The sequence below is a fragment of the Vespa velutina genome, chromosome 2, assembly GCF_912470025.1.
Source record: "Vespa velutina chromosome 2, iVesVel2.1, whole genome shotgun sequence".
NCBI lineage: Eukaryota > Metazoa > Arthropoda > Insecta > Hymenoptera > Vespidae > Vespa > Vespa velutina.
The window spans coordinates 4,368,823-4,388,564 of NC_062189.1; the positions used below are offsets into that span (position 1 = coordinate 4,368,823).

General features: G+C 38.7%; 2 protein-coding genes and 2 long non-coding RNA genes across 14 annotated transcripts in view; 1 reads left to right on the plus strand and 3 right to left on the minus strand.

The window, feature by feature from the left end:
• LOC124946845 (UPF0489 protein C5orf22 homolog) overlaps positions 1-19,742 on the minus strand; it is a 447,955-nt gene that overhangs the window by 270,936 nt on the left and 157,277 nt on the right. The window lies entirely within an intron of this gene.
• LOC124946846 (histone H3.v1-like) overlaps positions 1-19,742 on the plus strand; it is a 233,057-nt gene that overhangs the window by 143,803 nt on the left and 69,512 nt on the right. The gene's annotated exons all lie outside the window — the stretch shown is intronic.
• LOC124946853 lies at positions 9,921-13,193 on the minus strand. The gene is made up of 2 exons (XR_007100218.1): positions 10,801-13,193; positions 9,921-10,305 (listed from the first exon to the last, which is right to left on the minus strand). It is a non-coding gene; the product is annotated as an uncharacterized LOC124946853 (long non-coding RNA).
• On the minus strand, positions 13,196-16,792 carry LOC124946850. 2 transcript variants are annotated; one of them, XR_007100214.1, is made up of 3 exons: positions 16,444-16,792; positions 14,563-15,442; positions 13,196-13,786 (listed from the first exon to the last, which is right to left on the minus strand). It is a non-coding gene; the product is annotated as an uncharacterized LOC124946850 (long non-coding RNA). The 2 variants fall into 2 exon arrangements; XR_007100215.1 differs by having other exon boundaries at positions 16,326-16,792.

Below are 19,742 nucleotides of genomic sequence, written 5' to 3' on the forward strand. Positions count from 1 at the left end.
TACCGAAACAAGACTGGTGCCCGAGTCGAATCGTCTGATCTCGTGCAACCAGACGCAACTAACCAACTGTTTTCCTTACACCTCTTAGTGCAACAAAATGTTTAGCTAAGAGTCTGAATCTCTCTCTCTCTCTCTCTCTCTCTTTGTTATTTATTAATACACATCTTTCATTATAACTTGAACGTTACTTTATCTTATTTTAATGTAAGACAAATATACTGTATATTATTGTCTACTTGATTCTTAATTATAATAATTTATAATACATGTATCTCTTCGTTCATACGAAGTTATGCTCCGAGTAAAAAACTCTGCTCTCTCTCTCTCTCTCTCTCTCTCTCTCTCTCTCTCTCTTTCTTTCTTTCTTTCTTTTTCTTTCTCTTCGTGAGAGTTCGAGAAACCTTTAGAAAAGAAAAGGGATGCCTGAGACGAGGTGCACGTGCCCGATCAACTCGACTCGGGCCGACGAACCGAACGACGACGGTCAGTCGAAAAGAGATCTCGAAAAGCCGGCCCAGCAAAAATGATCCGGATTGGAGGGAGAGAGAGAGAGAAAGAGAGAGAGAGAGAGAGAGAGAGAGAGAGAGAAGGGGGGAGAGAGAAAGAGAGAGCATCGGACTCAAAACTTCTTACTCGAGTTCCTCGCCAATATTTACAATCCACCTCGAACTCGGGTGAGCGCACGCGCGACCGAAAAGCGGTTGCGAATCTTCTCTTCCTCGAACTTTCCTCAAAATCTTGTTTGTAACCGCGAGATCGAATTCCAGTTCGAAAGATTTCTCGACCGCAAACCGATTCTGATCTTTTTTTCTTTTGGCCATTTTACGATCGAATTTCGTACTCGTCGTTAGACGCTTCGCACAAATATAAACTTTCAATGATAAAGAATCAACAGGAAATTGAAATCAAAGAATCGTTCAATTATAAACCTAACCTCATTAAATCTTCAATATAAAGATTTAAAAAAATAAATTTTATGAACTTTCTACTGGTTTATTAAGTAAATTATGAACTATTTTTTTATATCGCACGTATTATATTATATAATAATATGTTATAACTTGTTTCGTCGATATAAATAAAAAAAAATAAAAAAAAAGAAATGGAGAAAAATTCTTTTCGATCTCATAGATTTATATACGTTGTGACGTTTAAAAAAAAATTTTTTACCGAAGTCAACACCCTCGGTACCGGGCAATTAACAAGATTGTTCGGCGAGTGATGCCAAGGCAGAAGTGGTAGTAGAGTCAGAGCCTGAACACAGAGAACCTGGCAAACGTCGTTCGTGTTCCATTTGGTGCCTTTTTCTCGGAGGCGATCGGACGGAGGCACGTAAGACAGGATACGTGCAAGTTTTGCGTGATCTCGCGGATGCGCAAGAAGAGCCGAGGGCGTTATCTCGCCTCGGTGATCGAGTCGAACGTGCTGGCACGTACGCCGACATTTTTCCGTTCGCTCGCGCCTTTGTGTCCATCTGCCTTGACTGTATCGAGTCTTTTCTCTCGACATATCCTAAAATCGTATTACGAACATCGACAGGATTACGTGTCTCTTCGTATTTATCGCGAATCTTTCTTTCTTGGATCATAAAAAAATAAAAAAAAAAAGAAAGAAAGAAAGTAAGAAAAAGAAAAAAAAAAAAAAGAAAAGAAAAGAAATAAGAAGGTTGTTAACCGAGCATAGAATTGCGATATTTCGACGATGAATGAAAGAAATTCGATTATCTTTGTATCACCATTCAAGGCGTTTACGATCGAGAAACTTTCTTGGCTAACCGTCTAATAAAATCGAACATTAAAGTGTAATATATCAATTTTATATCCGATAAGATTGTTCGCTTTCGTCGTTTCAAATCGAAAGACCGTACAGGTCGGATCGAACGATCGATCGATTTTGATTCGATAAAGAATTATGAAGTGTTGAACTTGCAGATACCTCAAGTGAAATCGATTTTGCAAAACCTTTACGATGGTAATTGACTTTTAATCGATTCCTGTAAAAGCTTATGAGAATCTGTTCCGCGAGAATGAAGCGATAAAGTGGACCGATACTTGACCGAGATCACCATCTTCGTCATTACCATCGTCTCGAGCAAAACCGCGACCATTTCGATCGTTATCGTCATTGTAGTTATCATCATTATCATCATCATCATCATCATCATCATCATCATCATCATCATCATCATCATCATCATCATCATCATCATCATCATCATTATCATCATCATAATCGTCGTCGTCGTCGTCGTCGTCGTTGTTGTCATTACGATTATCGACACGATCCTTCACACTTCGGATGCCAATATCTTTCACGATAGTACCTCTTTTTCCCCGACTAAATTACAATCTAGATTGTTAATCCTTCCCAACGTCATCTTAATTCTTACCCTTTTCATAAAGGAAACTTATGCATTCTCATATCTTTTGTAACGTGTGACACGGGTCATATGAGAGAGAAAGAAGACATGCATCCGCATATACTTAATTATAATGATTAATTTAAACGTGCTTCCATAATGTGAAAGACATTCTGTAATAGCAAAATTTATAAAAAAAAAAAAAAAAAAAAAAAAAAAAAAAAAAAAAAAAAGGACGAAGAAAATGAACGGAGAGTGTGTATCCCGTAAGAATTGAATTCCGCGTTCGAAGGATCAATTTGGAAATTGAACGGAGCCGCAGGATCAAGGAGGAGGATGCGGAATGATAGCGGAGGATCGCACTGGATCGACTTGGTCGTGCGTCCGGGAGCGAGAAAGACAAGGATACACCGAGTTCTCCGAACAATCAGAAACCTGTTTTCAGAGTGGCTGGAACCTCCTCGACCGGAGGAGCTCCTCTTGGCTCGCCCTCTCTCACCCTCGAGTTCCCTTTCTCTTGAGAGTCGAGGTTAGATGAGGATCGCCGCGCGTTCATCAATCATCCATTGAAACGTAACCCGTGGCGTTCCATAATTAACGACCCGACCACGAACCACGAACAAGTCCCACGCCCAAACGAAAGCTGGACCGTTGAACGTGCCTACGTCGAGATACCGGATTGACGATGAACCAAGACCAAGAGCCTCGCGGCCTCCGACTTCTCTACTCGATTCGATTCGCGAGCCATCATCTAAACTTTACCGATTTTCTTCCGGATCTCTCTTTCTTCTTTCTCCTTTATGTAAACTAAACTTTCTCCCTGGTACGATAAAATCTATTATATCAACATATATGACCATACAACAAATTCAATGAAATCATAAGGTTCATTGATTTTTCGTTAGGAATTATCCCGACTTTTCATCGATAGTTTCGAAAAAGTGCAAGAGAGAGAGAGAGAGAGAGAGAGAGAGAAAATATCGAGGGAGTAGTTAAAATCACAGTTACCAATCTTTGATCTTTCCCGATCGTGAAGTTTCTTAATTAAACGATGGTGGTCGATTCGATTTGTTTCTTCAAGTTCCATGAATCCCGGTATTCTCTCATCGTATGGAAGTAAAAGAGAGAAGAATTTTAATTGAGCTCGCTGCACGAAATGAACCGCGTTTGAATTACTAAATCGGTGAACGTACTGCCGGGGGAGCTTTAAATGATTAACGATCGCCTTCGAAAATTCAGACTTTTAGTCGAGCCGGTGCTAATTGGAAAAGCGATTTAACGAACCGACCAAAATAACATTGAATTCGAATGTCTATGTGTCAATATGGAACGTATGTGTCTGTATGCGTACGTATACGTATGTATACATTTGTACGTGTACTTCCAACGAATAGAAAGAAACTATTTGATTTTTATCTATTCCTTTTTTCCTTTATTTATCTTCAATATTCTTTTTCTCATTCCACTAATCATTATTATCGTGTACGGAAGTCTGAAGATAGGGGCGGCATATAATACAAAACCGGTAACCGATTAATGTCACGAAAACTCGCAAAACTGGTTAAAGAACCGGCATCTCGTACGATCCTGATCCCTAATACTCTTAAGGAAAAAAAAATAAATCTGACTATTAAAACTTACTTATTTTCCTTAAACAAAACTTCGTTGATCACAATATGAGGCACAAGTTTGGCCGATGATATTACCAACGTATTTAATATCTTCTTAGAACGGAAATATTATAAAGGAAGGAAGTAACGGAAGGAAAAGATAAAATTTCATTTATACAAGCGCTAAAAGATAATTTCGTTGAATTTTACGGGAAGGAGATGCGCACGAGTGAAAGTGCAGAGAAATGATTGGTGCGACTTTACATAAGAATACCTTTCTCCGTTGGTAAAAAAAAAAAAAGAAAAAAAAAAAAAAAAAAAAAAAAAAAAAAAAGAAAAAAGGGGCTGCAATTATACGAGAGTTTCGACCCGATCAGATATGTGCACGCTCGTACACGTAAGTACGTAAGTACGTCTTTGTGGAAAAGCTCGCGTGATGGAATCCTTATGCGTGCATAACGAAAATGTGCCGTGCAATTCTTATTCCGCGTATGTTCGAGATACGTACGTACGTACGTATGTAGATACATAGCACATACTTACGTACGCATACGTCAATTTGCAAATGACATAATTTCACAACAAACCGTGCAATTCCTGAACAATCTTATTATTAAATAAAATTGCGGCTTGTTCAAGGTTAGGAATATTACTGTCCGGACGAAGGTATCCGAGAAAATTTAACTGTGAAGAATATTCGAATCTCTATCTTATTCAAATGCATATATTTACATATATACGTACATATGTATTTAATCGCATATTAGACGTAGTTTATATATCTTGACGAATCCCACCTGGAAATCATATAATAATAATCCTGTCGAATCGCTGAAAGGCTATGACGAAAGTAGATTTTGTTGAGAGAAATAGTGGTTTGCACCGTCGTAGACATATCGTGTTAGATAGAAAGAAGAGGTCGAATAAAGCTACCTCGACGGATAAACGAGAGCTCGTCATTGTATTCGGCGCATTGTACTTGGATCCCGAGAACTGACCGATATTTGACCAAAGTCACTCTAATAGGGAGGATTAGGGTATTCGATACGATGAAACGAAAAGGGCTCGCAGGCTCATCAAAATCAACGAAGGACTAGGAAGACTAGCAGGTGGCTTCACAGAGAAAGGGGGGAAAAAGCTCTTCTTGAAGGACGATAAAAAGGAAAGGGGTACTCCCCATCCTTTCCGAGAGACAGAAGATCCAAAGAGATCCTTGAAAGCATTCACTTCTGTTCCATCTCTGACTACTCTACTGCGCTTGGTTTCAATGTATCTACATCGTTCTGATGTACACGGTGATCAAAATATTTCCTTTTACTTCGACGAGATCTTATTGTTATTCTCAAAGATTTTATAAAGTCTAGAAAGAAAATATATAAACAAAAAAGAAAATGAAAAAGAAAAAAAAGAAAAGAAAAAAAGGAAAAGACAAAAATTAGAAAACAAAAAAAAAGATATGTTTTCTCGATTTTAACATTATTATCAATTATTATCGATATAACCACGTGATCGAATAATACATCGTTAAAATTTAACTAAATATAAGAACTGTCATTGTCGATCCTCGAACACCCTATGTACAATGATCGGAAAAGAAGCATCGAAATAGCCAAAGTCCCCCGGTGGTATTACGGTCGCAAATCGGCCTTAAGATGTTTGAAGAAACGATTGTTTCGGATCGATCCTTCCTCGGAGGTTTCGAATGTTGAAATGAAACTCTGGATATCTATCTGATCGACTTCACCAAGAGAAGCACCGCATCGTCGGCCTTTTCAAGTCGCTCCACAATAGTATAATAGAGTCCATCAACATTGAAAAGGCTCTTGACTATTCTTTACGCTAGTCCGCTTTAAATCTCGTCCAACTTGACTCTGAATACCTTCGATCTGCTTTCTCTTTTCTCTCGATAAATCGTAACACCCATTGTTTCCATCGTTCGTTTAACGATAAAAGACGATAAAAGTTGTAACTTTGATTCTTGGTAATTTCAACAAAGATTTAACAATGGCAATACATTATTCGAGAGACGTAAAGAGTCACGAAAGTGATTTGTCAAGAATCAATAGTTATACTTTACACTTTGAGTTCTCGAAATCGAAATGGATCAATTCGACTTTCGATATTACATCTATATTACGGCTATCGATGTTTTCGGGTCAACAAACATCCCCCTTTTTCGTCTCGAACACGATACAAACAGGTAGACGTATGAGAAAGAGAGAGAGAGAGAGAGAAAGAGAGATAGAGATAGAGAGAGAGAGAGAGAGAGAGAGAGAGAGAGAAAAGAATATAAGCCACGGTACAACGACCCTTCCTGATCGATTAATATCAATGCAATAAACGTCAGTGCGTATCGAAGAGGAGGGTCGACCCTCGACGATGACTGGTATTCGTACGCGGAGAAAAATATACACCTCTCCATTCCGCAAAACACGCAAGAGCCCCCCTGACCCCGTTGCGCTCAATCGCTCTCTGCTCACCATGCTTTTCCTTGAAGAGGGGAAAAGACCTTCGAGGCGGCTACGTTTCGCTCCATCGACCTTCCGCGCGATACCTCTAACACCGTTCGACATTGATTTATACTCGTTTATATTCATGAATGAACCCTTTATGTAAAAGACGAAAGAGAGTATATTGTCCTCCATAATTTCTTTCCTTCCTTTTCTTTTCTTATTTTTTTTTTGTCCTTTCTTTCTCTCTTTCTTTTTTTCTTTATTTATTTATTTATTTATATATATATTTTGATTTTTTTTTTTTTTTGTTTTTCCTTTAACCGATAACTCCATCCATATTCAAAATAATCTTACATTTATATAACGAATGAAAATTTCTCAATTTTCTTACTCGTAAGAATAATAATAATTATCAAATCGTTTAAACCTATCAGATATATATATATATATATATATATATTTATAGGGTTAATCCCCGACTTATATTATAATAGGGTAGGCACGCGTAGAAATGGATCTATAGGTTCTAGTATTTAGAGGTAAGTACCCCTGGAGCTATCGATGGCGTATCGATGGGTCCCTATTGTAGTTCTGTTCTCGAACAACAACGCGATAGGGGGATGAATTCCTGGGCGTATAGACGAAACAGTACAGGAAGAGAGAGAGAGAGAGAGAGAGAGAGAGAGAGAGAGAGAGAGAGAGAGAGATAGAGAGAGGGTCAGGTAACACGTCGCAGAGGAACGATTGTGTCTCGACAGCGATTGATACGATTCGAGTCGAAATCTCGTGGTCCATTGTCGGTTTCGCTTTTGCCGCCTCTCCTACAGAAGTGTGCGCGCGCACATCTCGATTGTACGCCACCGCCGGTATTCACGGTCTCATCCGACGAGCAAGCAACGGTGATTTCTCATCTACGTAACGGGGTAACGACGTACAATACAGCCGGCGAAATAATAAAGGTCGCCGCGCCGGTAGGAAGGAGACGGTGAAAAATGAAAACGGCGACGAACATAAATCTACGAACGCTCTTCCGTTCTCCTTTACGTGCGAGTCTCTTCTATATATTTGTAGAGATACATATATGCGTATATATATATATATATATATGTGTGTATGTATGTGTGTGTGTGTGTGTGTGTGTGTGCGCGCATGGTACGTATTTATATACTATGTATACTACGTGTAACAATAATAATGTCTGGTCTAGAGTTCTATTCCATTTTATTTATTTTCTTTTTCTTTTTTTCTTTTCTCTCTCTCTCTTTTTTTTTTTTTTTTTTTTCTATATATATTTCTTCGTTTCTCTGTCTTATAGCATGCATCGTGTTATTGTATGCAGTTGCAATGTTTGTATGCATCGAGAATACGATTTCCGAGTGTTAACATAACTACGAACGTATATAAACGAATATATACGTGACTGCGCACTGTAATTACGGTGAATCTAAATGACTGATTAAACAGTATCGTCGATAAGTAGTACATCTGAATGCATTGCTTTTAAATGACTTACGTCTACATTATTTAAAATTAAAATAAGAAAAAGATATTGTTACTTTTTATTCTACATAAAAATATCTCTCACTCGTTATCCTTACGATCGACACGTTTCTCCTCTGTCTTTCTTTCGTCATTCGAACGTAGTAGACTATAATTAATTTCGTCGTAACCATGCTCACGTCGATCAATTGATAGATATAGCAAACGAGCAAATTAACTCAGTTGGTTCATCGATTTTTACCATTAAAATGGTATCGTCGTCGATATAATGTTTGTTCAGCAAATACGGATTTTCCAATCAGGAAGAACACCGTGCGTTCGTTGATTTTTCCGCTGATTACTCGCCGCATGACTCTTTTACGAGAGTTAAACCGTTAACGTTCGATAACTCTGTCTGTCCGTCTCTCTCTTTCTCTTTCTCTTTCTCGGTCTCTCTATCTCTTTCTCTTCCGTAGAAAACCTATATTTCATCGTTTCGACATTTCAATCGAATCAAAGAAATGAAACGATCAATATAATAATAATAAATGATCGAAGCTTCCACTTTCTTTTCTCATCGTCCTTTCTCTCCTTTAATAAAAACATAATGGGCGGCATGTTGCTCGCTACCGAGAGAGTCGACGGAAGAAGTTCTAAGCTTCTTCGACGAATGCTAAGTAGCGTTTATAAATACATAATCACAGTGATTAAAGTGGGAAGGTGCACGGCCGCCGAAGGCACGTTTCAATTAACAACCAGGTGTCAATGGTTATTATTATCGCCTCTGGTATGTCGAGTCGAGCTGAGTCGCACGCACGCTTAACTCCCCCTCCCCCTCTTACCCCACCATCCCCTTCCTTTCGTTCATCCCCCTTTTACTCTCTACCTTGATCTAACGAATGCTCAAACATCCATCGTTATTATCGCGAAATAACGAAAGACAATTTCGTTCTCCTTCGGTCTATCTCACTTTTCTAATTCTTTCGCGATTCCCGAACATGAAAGGCTTTGAAAAGTTACCGGACCGGTTTCTGGAGTCGATCGATCAGAATTAATCCCTACACAGATGGCTTTTCGATTTGAAATTATTATTCGTTGAAAGTCTATCGTTCGTTGGTTAATTCGAATCGGTAGGCATCTTTTGCACGATCGAATAAAAACGTCCTACGATATTTCATACGACGGCAATGCACAATTATGTTAAACATCTCGCCTAACTGGGTCACCGGTTTGCCAAGAAAAATCGAATCTTATGCGATTACGACGCTGCCTTACCAATCCGATTTAATAGATACTTGCTGAAAGTCACCGCGGCAACGGCACGTGTTTACTCGACTGTGAAACATTCAATTTTAATCATTTAAGAGAACGTTTGGTAAATATATCTATCTTATGTATTTAAGAATCATCTGGTATCATTCTACGATCTGTCTGTTGATTTACAGGTTGAAAAGATATATTGAAAATAAATTGATTGGTTAAACTATTATATTATATGTGAAGATGAAAGAGTTAGTATTGGAAATATTTGGAAAGAATGGAAGGATTTTTTCTAAAGAGGTACTACTTTTCATTCTCTCGTGTGTATCCAAACGATATCGGTGGCCCCGTAAAAGAAGATGGATCGGTAGGAAATCGCGAGAAGGCACGTACAGCGCGCGTGTGGTCCATCAATCATGTCGTTGCCGGCGACAGGTGGACACCAGGGTCTCCATCGACCCCACATAATTGGGAGAATAGTGCCGGTTTGCTGGTCGACCGGACACACGGTCATTTATCTTGTCGCGATCGAGCGCCCATCGACGGTTCGACTCGATTCGAGTTAACGCCCGTGAAATCGCGCGTCGCCCGTTTCGGAAAATCAAGCCTTGTTCCACCACTACCAGAGGTCGTTCCATTCCATAATCGGTAAACAATTTCCGCATTTTCACGTGCGTTCGAAATTTTTCAATCGATCGTTTCATTCTCGGTACTTTATTTAAACGTTTTCTTTTCTTTTCCTTTTTTGGTTTTTTTTTGTTTTTTTTTTCATCGTTTTCTTTTTATTTAAGTAAAATTAGATCGACGAGAAAAGAAGCGGGTGTTGTCACGAAGTGAATTCAAAATGTGTGTTCTTCAAAAACAACGGGTCAAGACATGGCCTGTGCGAGTAACCTAACACCAAGAGGATTCGGCCCTTCCCTTTATTTCATCGGACGTTGTCCTTTCTTTTTGTCACGCTTCGCTTTGTCTCGTTGGCCCGCTCCTGGTCCAGATCTTCTTTTACGCTTGTCGTCATCGTCGTCGTCGTCTGCGGCGGCGGCGGTGGCGGCAGCGGCGGAGGCGCCGGAGGCGGTGGCGGTAGTGACGACGGCCTCCCCTAGCTGGCATCTAGTGTCACCGACGAAAAAGAACGGGCCCCACGCTGAGAGTGTACCCGTACCCAAACGACGAACTTTCGTTAGTCTCAAAAATAGTCTAGTTTAGACTGGTACCTTACGTTACCATGGATTTATTTTCTCTCTTGGCAGGAAAAAGATATATGATAGTTTCGAAAAGGGAAAAAAAAAAGAAAAAAAAGAAAATCATAAAAACAATCGTTTTATAATTCGTACGAGAATATTCCCTGTTAATCATCTTTACGATTTACTTTATAATATTATTTAGCCTCGAGCTTCTATTTTCTTTCTCATACGTTAAAATGTTGTTTTTAAATCGTCTCCTTAGATTCTCAAGATATCCAAATACGTATTCACGATATATGGATCGTAAGAAGTATCTTATGAGTATATTAAAAAGTATAAAAATACGAGTAAAAGAAACAAGAAAAAAAAGTAAAAATGAAGAAATCGACGCGCAAACGGGAGACGAGATTAAAGTAAATAATAAAACTCGTACGATGTCTCAATATTATACATACCTTTCGGCATCGAGCATCGAACTATGTTATTCTAAGTGAACAGAGGAAGAGGATAAATAGAAGGATGAGAGAACGAGACATAGACTGGAGGAGACGTTAAACTTTAATTGACCGGACTAAGGTTCGGTACTACCGTCAAAGGCGTAATCAAGCCGACTGACAGACAGATACGATCGTACAACGAGCAACGTTATCCTCACTCGAATCTCGAATCGCTTCGACCTATCGGAATCGTGAACGAGCGAACATTGGAAAGCGAGGAGCCGGCGGGCACTCCAAGGGCCACAACATCCAAGCAAACGTGTCACGACAAATGCTGCTCCTGCAGTTGCTGCTGTTGCTGTTTCAGTTGCTGTTTCTGTTGCTGCCGCAGTTGCCGTAGTTGCTGATGCCGTAGCTGCTTCACCGATTCTCTAGCCACTGGAATCGTCTATCCTTCGTCGATCTAACAAACTTCTCTCTTTCCAACTTTTTACTTCAAGTTTATACCGGCGAGAAACTCCGTTCGATCGCGAGGAATCGAAGGATCACCGAATGACTTCGAAAGATTCTATCTGATCGCCTAGCCTTCTCAAGGAAAAAGAAAGAGAGAGAAAGAGAGAGAGAGAGAGAGAGAGAGAGAGAGAGAATATCTTTCCAATGTGCCTTGCGAACCATTATAGTTTGAATCTTGCTTGAGAAGTTTCGCGAGTAGGTATGTCTATCAGGATACTCGTATCGTCGTCGTTATTTCGTTATAGGAGCAACACGAGTACATTTCTCCTCTTCACGTTTATAAAGTCCTCCATTTAAATTGTCTTCAAGATCCTCTCTCCCTCTCTCCCTCTCTCTCTCTCTCTATGTATATCTATATATGTATATATATATAGAGAGAGAGAGAGAAAAGATATATATATATATATATATATATATATATATATATATGTATCTTTTTCTCTCTTTCTTTTTCTAAATTGGATCTCATAAGAAACGATCGTAATCGTAATTTCTATATTACGAAGAAAAATTATCGATCGATTAAGAATGTTAATTTGATTTTCTCTCGATCTATCGTCAAAGTTGTTGCATCGAAATTCGTAACGATCGCTTATCGATTTCGAGACAAGAAGGCCGTAAACGAATCGATCGATTCTCGAGACTCCATTAGCAATTACATTTACAGACTCTCATCTGTATGCGCGCTCACGTCGTTGAAACGAGAAGGGCGAATCTCTGAAATCGATCCTACGCCGTTGATCTCGAGAGGGCAAGCGCAAACTGCCAAGGCAGTTACGTGTTTCGAAAATCGACCCGGGGGCGATCGAGGAATCGTGTCCACTCGACTTCTCGAAGTTAAAGGAAGCGGTCCATCGCGGGATCGTGAATCAGTTGGATGAGAGTACTCGGAGAGAGTTTCTGATACCAACAAACAACCCTCTCATTTACATACTCATACCGTATCCTTGGATCTCGATCAGTATCTTCGATAAAACAGTTTAAGTGCTAATACCATTCCTCTCTCTCCCTCTCTCTCTCTCTCTCTCTCTCTTTCTCTCTCTTACTCTCTTTCATTGCTTACACGATTCGATCAAAAAGATAATTTTCATTGGACAAGCATTTTAATTAACATTGAAACATAATTTCTTGGAAGAGCGAGGGGTCGAAACGTATTACCAGGACAGAAACAAATTATGCGACGAAAAATTCTCATCTGTCAATTAATATAACGCGTATAATAAATATAAACGTTATATGCATTATTTATCATTTCTATATCGAGCGAGTGTAATCGTTACGTTTTCGAAAGCATAATGATTACACTCGTCGAATTCGAAAATTTAATTACATTTTTAATGATACCTATGAAATAAATATACAGTTCATCGATTCGAAATTCTTATTAGTTGTTAAATCGTGATATTTTCGTGCGTTGTATCCGCCAACGACGAGGCAGCCGCAATGAGGACCGCATCGACCACATCACCAGACGACGAGCGTCCTCGCTTTTCAAAGAGGGGGTGGGACTCGAGGCTTTGCCGAAGAAGGCTCTCCTTTCTCCATCCATTTCAAAGGACAATGGTCCGGCAGTGTCTTTGTGAGAACCGCGATGGAGTGCTCGGATTGTCGTTGATTACCGGCGAGAAGTGCGTCGTGGATGAAGAGCGGTGATAGGAATGAATGAGAAGAGAAATACGAAGGGAGAGATGGTTCGTTTCTACGGACAACTATCGATCATTAGAACATCGAAAGTCGCTTTTGCTCGATCCACCGTTGCTCCTTCTTACATGATTTTAAATCAAATATGTTTTTTTTTTTTTTTTTTTTTAACTATTATAACGTTACGACGTAACGAATAAAATAGTTAAGTAAAATTTAATTACATTCGTAATAAATTGATAAATAAATTATTTTCCATTCGTAATTGAAAAGATTGATTTTTTTTTTTTTCTTTTTTTTTTTTTTTTTAACAGCTAATAAAAATTTCTTTTGCCATTAAAGATTATAAAGATCTTTTTTATACCGATAAAAATTATAAACGCTCCAAAATCTCAGTTTCGTCGTAAGAAAATTTCATGGTACAGCCATAATGCCTCTCACGATCGGTCTTACGGAAAGAATACTCGGAGAAGACGGAAAGTCTATCGTAATAACAACTAGAAAGTTTTTCTTTTTTTTTTTTTTTGTTTTTTTTTTTTTTCCTTCTTTGTTTTTTTTTTTTTTTTTTTTTTTTTCTTTTTTTTTTTTTTTTTTTTTTTTTTTTTTTTATGCCGCACTCTAACTTTCTTGAAATCCTATCGACGTCTAGGCTGTCAGGAATCTAATACCAAGCTCCTAGATTTTCAGGAGGATGCGAGGAGGATGTCTCGTATTCGCAGCACGTGTTCCCGAATATTATTTTACCTGTATGCGGGTTGGGACCCGGAATTAGATGCCCCGAGTGACCGCCGTACGGTTTCCAATTACGGATGAATCGTGTTCTAATTCATCCACTACGGATGAGTCTCGTCTAAATCAAATTAAATATACATTAATAACTTCCGTTTCCTTATATTTGCCATTTTATTTAATTAACGCCAACATTGTCGACGATGTTACTTTTTGCGTTTATTTGAAAACGAAAAAGAAAAAAAAAAAAAAAAAAAAAAAAAAAAAAAAAAGAAAGAAAGAAAGAAAAAAAAAATAGAAAAATAAAAAAACGAAGAAGAAAACCCTTTTTCTTTTTAAACCCAATGGAAAATATCTTGTTACGAGGAATGTTTACTTAGATGTAACAAATATCGGAAAGGATATCTCGTTGAAAACGAGATCGCGCATCACGGAATACCTTTCTTGTATTATCTCGTACTCGGTATGCGCATCTAAGGAGATTACATCGGTGATCATTAAAAGTACTGTATAACATATACATATACATACATAGATATAGAAGGAGAACGTGCGAAGTCGATGATAAGGAGAAATAAGATACAAAGGGTACGATGCGATCTGAAACAATTTATATTGGAGCTAGCTCGCGGTGGTGGTAGCTTTGCCGATCGATAATCTACGACCGATCACGAGCGCTTCGTGACCGAGATCTAAAACAATTGAGTCGTAGACCGGAATAATTGAATCGCAAAATAATCCTCTCCCTTTCGACCGTAAACTTAAACGTTAAATAAGTACATACTTACACATATGTGTTTGTATATCGAGAACTCATAATATGTGTATGTATATATATATATATATATACACGTGTGTCTTCGTCGTTCATTCTTATAAAAGGATAATCAAAATTACCTCACTTTCTCCGTTTTCACCGTTTTCGTGGTTATTCTTATCGGTCGATTTAAACGATGGTTCACATCGGTGCCGCAAAGTCCACTTAGCGGTTTCGCACAAACGATGACCCTCGAAAAGAGGCTGAGGGAATACCGTCCACTCCCAGTAAACTCCATTTACTCTCACACCACTACTGACTCGGTTTCCACGCATCGTCTCCTCATGACAATGAACGTTTTCTTCTTCTCCTCTCTTTCCTTTCTCTCTCTCTCTCTCTCTCTCTCTCTCTCTTTCCACTATCCTCTCTCTCCTTCTCCTACGTCTTTATCCTCTTACTCTGTCACCACTGTGACGACTCATGAGAGAACATTTTTTTTCTTCCCTCTTGTCTAAACTACGCTTAGCAACAAAATATTTCTATTTTCTTTACTTTAACGATCGAGAAACTAAAGGACGAAGTGGCTTTGTAAGACAAATGGCCGAAAGAAAGAAAAAAAGAAAGAAAAAAAGAAAGAAAGAAAAAAAAACGGAAAGGAAGGAGACAAAAAAAAAATAGGCTGTAAACAGTGTAGACGTAAATGACTTTCCTCCGGGAAGGAAAATGAAAAAAAAGAAAAAAAGAATAAGAAAAGAGAAGAAGAAGAGAGAGAGAGAGAGAGAGAGAGAGAGAGAAAAGAAAAGAAAAAACGAACGTTTTTCTAAGGATAAAGAAACCGTTTTCGCGTCGATTAAACTGTGTGTACTCAACTTTAAGCCGAGTACACGGTCGAAGGGTCGCGGTGATAGCCTCCCTCATTTCTTCTTCTTCTTCTTCTTCTTCTTCCTCCTCCTCTTTCTTCTTATTCTTCCTCATTCTTCATTTCTTCCATGCCTCAGCCCTGTCCACCCCCCTAAAATTCTTTATATCGAAAAAAGAAAAAAACGTTGATGTTATCTAGAAACTCTAATTGTCCGTTGAATCATCTCTCTACTACTATCATTCCCTTATACGCCTACTATTACTTTCTCACGTATTTTTATTTCGATTAGATACCCTCGCATCGTATAGAACTTTGATCTCGTCTTAATTGTTTAGAACGTAGACATCCTGCCATGGCGTTCACCTTCGTGCATTCTACCTTTCCCCAACCGGTGTACGATTTCTCGAGGATGCGTTTCGGGGCCCTAGAATTAACGTGGCAAAAGAAAGTACGAGGAGAGCGAACGGCAAGGGCCACGAAAGATTGCAGGGTGCAAACCCGAGGAATGCCGTTGTAAGAAACGAAGACGAAGACGAACCCGAAGAAGAAAGAGGAGAAGAAGAAGAATGACCGCGAGATGGCAAGTGTGGGAAAGATGAGGTTGGCCCACATGACGCGAGAAAAGTGGAACTAACGGACTGGCATGCCTACATGGTTGCAACGAGAGAGAAAAAAGGGCCGGCCCTTTTGACACATATCCGTTGGTAAAGGTAAATAACTTTTATTCTTTCTCTGCAACCGCAACGATTGCTCAACGTTCAAACGCAATTGCGTTTAACCAATGGTATATACATATGTATATGTATATATATATATATATATATATACATACGTACATACCTTAAATACATATATACGTAAACACGTATGTATATATTTGAATATAAATTTGAAAATTATTATCGAAAGACGTGAGAATGTTGGATAGCTGCCGATCATATTACTACTATTTTGTAAATATTATTATGCATTAGGATCGCTAATAAGATGCTTTCCCTAGCCTTTCTTAAAGTTTACGCACAACGAATTGAAACGATGCACCTTCACCGAACGTTCCTTTAGCCGCAAGCCTATATTAGTTGATGACGTTACAATGATAAATTTGTAGAAAAAAAATTTTAACACCGGGATAAAGGATAATATGGCTATATGAATGTACCTCTATCATCAAGTAAAAAAATTGCGAAAAGCGGAGAGCGGAGAATTATATACGTGTGTCCTTCGACGCGTCTCTCGTTCGACTAGTTATATAAAGGAATACTGAGCCGTTCTCTAAAGTGAAACCTATAAACCAACTTGTAACGCTTAGAATGTTTATTTACGTTTCCCACTACTCGATGAGATACTCCTCTTTCCTTTCAAACGTATTTCCCTTAACTTTCTTACGTACTATGCGTTTGACCTATACTATCGTCCTCGTAGTCGTAGTCGTAGTCGTCGTCGTACTCGTCGTCGTCGTACTCGTTTCTAAATATATTTTTTTCATCGAATTGTATATACCAACAACATTACCAATGAAATGGTTATTGTGCAATGAGAAAGAGGCTGTGAATGTTTCACGATTATTTTAAAAAATTAGAATTTATATTTTAAAGAGGCTATGTATATATATATATATTCTATCACCATTTAATACCAAAGAGGATACTTTCTCGGGCCACGTGCGTCTACGACGAAGAATAAGACATTCGAACGAAGAATTCTCACGGTGTCTACCGGTAGAAGAACGCATCGCAAATGTCGAGCGAAACTCGCGCGACTTCCGTGCCAGAAATTTCAATCGTCCCGCTGAAAAAAAAAAAGAAGGAGAAGGAGAAAGAAAGAAAAAAAGAAAAAAGAAAAAGAAAAAAAACGAGTAAAAGGAGGAGGAGGAGGAGGAGGAGGAGACAAAGTTACAGAAAGGTAGACGCTCGCGCGAGTAGTTATTGCACGCTCACTTTTTCTTTCGCACGTCGTCTCGTTCGAACGGCTAAACTAATTCACAAAAGATCGGAGCGAGACTTACGAAACGAGTCGTCGATTCGCACGCACGCACGTACGCACGCACGCACGCACGCAACGAGCTGCGATAAAATGGTCAAAGTTTCGAAAAGAGAAAGAGAAAAAAAAGATGAAGAAAGAAAAGATAGAGAGAGAGAGAGAAAGTAAGCAATAATAATCGTTCCTATTCCTTTTGAAAGAATAAAAATGAAAAAAAGAAAAAGGGAAAAAGGAGAGAGAGAGAGAGAGAGAGAGAGAGAGAGAGAGAAAAATGAGGAAACGACGAGACAACATAGCGAACATTTATGATAATTATTATAATCTGCTTCTAATCTAAATTATGATATTTCAGTATATATGATAATCGCTTGAGAAAACACGTTCTCCGTGGTTGGATTAGGTCGATAGATCGAAAAAAAAAAAAAAAAGGAAAAAAGAAAAAAAAATAGGCGACGGTACATTAATTCATATCCTTGATATATGAAATAATACAGATACAAAGATTCAAACCGTTATAAATATTAAGATACGTATCAGGAGTGATAAATTTTAGATGAAATCAGTGGTGGTCGATGATCGGCATGGTTGGCAACCGGTTGGCGGATGATTTGAGATCACAATGATATAGGTTTCCTCAGTCCTGAGAGGATGGATCGATATTGGATCGATAAATTCCATTATTAATGTGAGCGCAGCAAGAAACTGATAAATTGCCAAGCTTGGATACGAGTCTAACAGCGTCGATCTTACTGTTCCAACAAAACGAATCTCCCGGTAGCCTAGAGGCCACTCAAAACGATTTATTTGCCCAGCCTGTTCCTACTTGCCGGGACTATAATTTTCCACGACATTCGCGCTCGCGCAAACGATTACGCGTTCCAATTTTATCCGGAAATTGCTAAGTGCGCCCGAAGATAGTCGCTGACGAAGTTATTCGATCCTTTTCGTTTTCTCTCTCGAAGACGAAGAAATGATATCGAGAGGACTATCGTAATGACCCTATCGCAACGGCTTTCTACATTTTCTCGGGAAGGAAACAAAAAAAAAAGGAAAAAAAAGGAAAAAGAAAGAAAAAAAAAATTATATAAAAGAAAATAAAGGAAAAGTATGCCTAAAGCTAATATTCCGTCTTATGCGGCAAGGAGGCACGCATATCGGGATAAAGAATCGCAATGAGAAACGTATATCTCCGATCGACGATGCAACGTCATTGTTAGCGTGGTAGGTGTGCCGTTTTTAACGGCGATGTTATTTCATGGCGCAAATCGAAGCTGCAGCCGGCTGCAGGTGCACCGCTCTTACTCGATCTGGAGACGTTTCGATGTGCATTGTGATCGAATGATATAATAAAGGCTGAGAAGTCCGTGGGAAACGGAGAACGGTACCACCTGACGCACTCTGACGGCAAAGCACAGGATACGTGCGTGTATATATACATACATACATACATATATATGTATATATATACGTGTGTGTGTGTGTGTGTGTGTATAAGTCTATTCGAGAAGCACGTAAAAATTTATGCGCACACCAACGAATCCCATCTCATTTCTCTACGATCTCTTTCACGATAGAGAGAAAGAGATAGAGAAACGACGTGTATGCATATTGCGTATCTTTGTGCCAGAAGAGGCTGGTCTTCCGCAATAACGTCCGAATAAACGTCTTTCGTCGCGATAACTCGAAAGCACGAGGTATGCGTGCCAGATAGAAAATATTCGTAAATAAACGAAGGATGCGATCTTAACATTCTACAGGGTTGTTTGGAGCCGTGCCAGCTACGACGCGAATAGCAGAAGGTACGCGGACGACTCTTTGGAAAACAAAGTTTTACTTGAGTAGCGTACGAGCGGCCAAACGATTTTGCCGTAACTTTCGAAAGGATTTTCTAGTTGATTATATACACGTACCCTTTATACACGTATATACGTATTACGTGTATTTATCGACACATCGATTTGGATAAAATAAAAGGAACAAATGAAAGAATAATAACGAACATATCGTATACGTTCGTGTGTATGCGTATAACAGACGTTCATTTTATCCCGATCATATTGTAATAATTATATTTTTCAACCCTAACAAATGCAACGAATGTTTCGAAATATTATAGAAAACGAATGCACGTATATATTGGTTAACAGATGACAGAATAGCAGCCTCGATACCGGCAATTAGCGAGATATCATTAGCAAAGGAACGTTTCCCTATACGTTCGTAGAAAAAGGGAAGATGAAAAAAAAAAAAAAAAAAAAAAAAAAAATAGAGGAAATTCATTTCAACCTTGATACACGAATATTACAGCGTGCAAACTAAAAATTACGAACCCTTCTTTTTATTTTCTTCCAATTGAATGTGTCGCCCTTCGAGGCTATAAACTTAAATTATGGTACGATTCTGGATGTATAGAAATGAAAAAAAAAATAACTAAAAAATGAGAATAAAAGAGACGAAAAAATAATGATAGGTGGAATG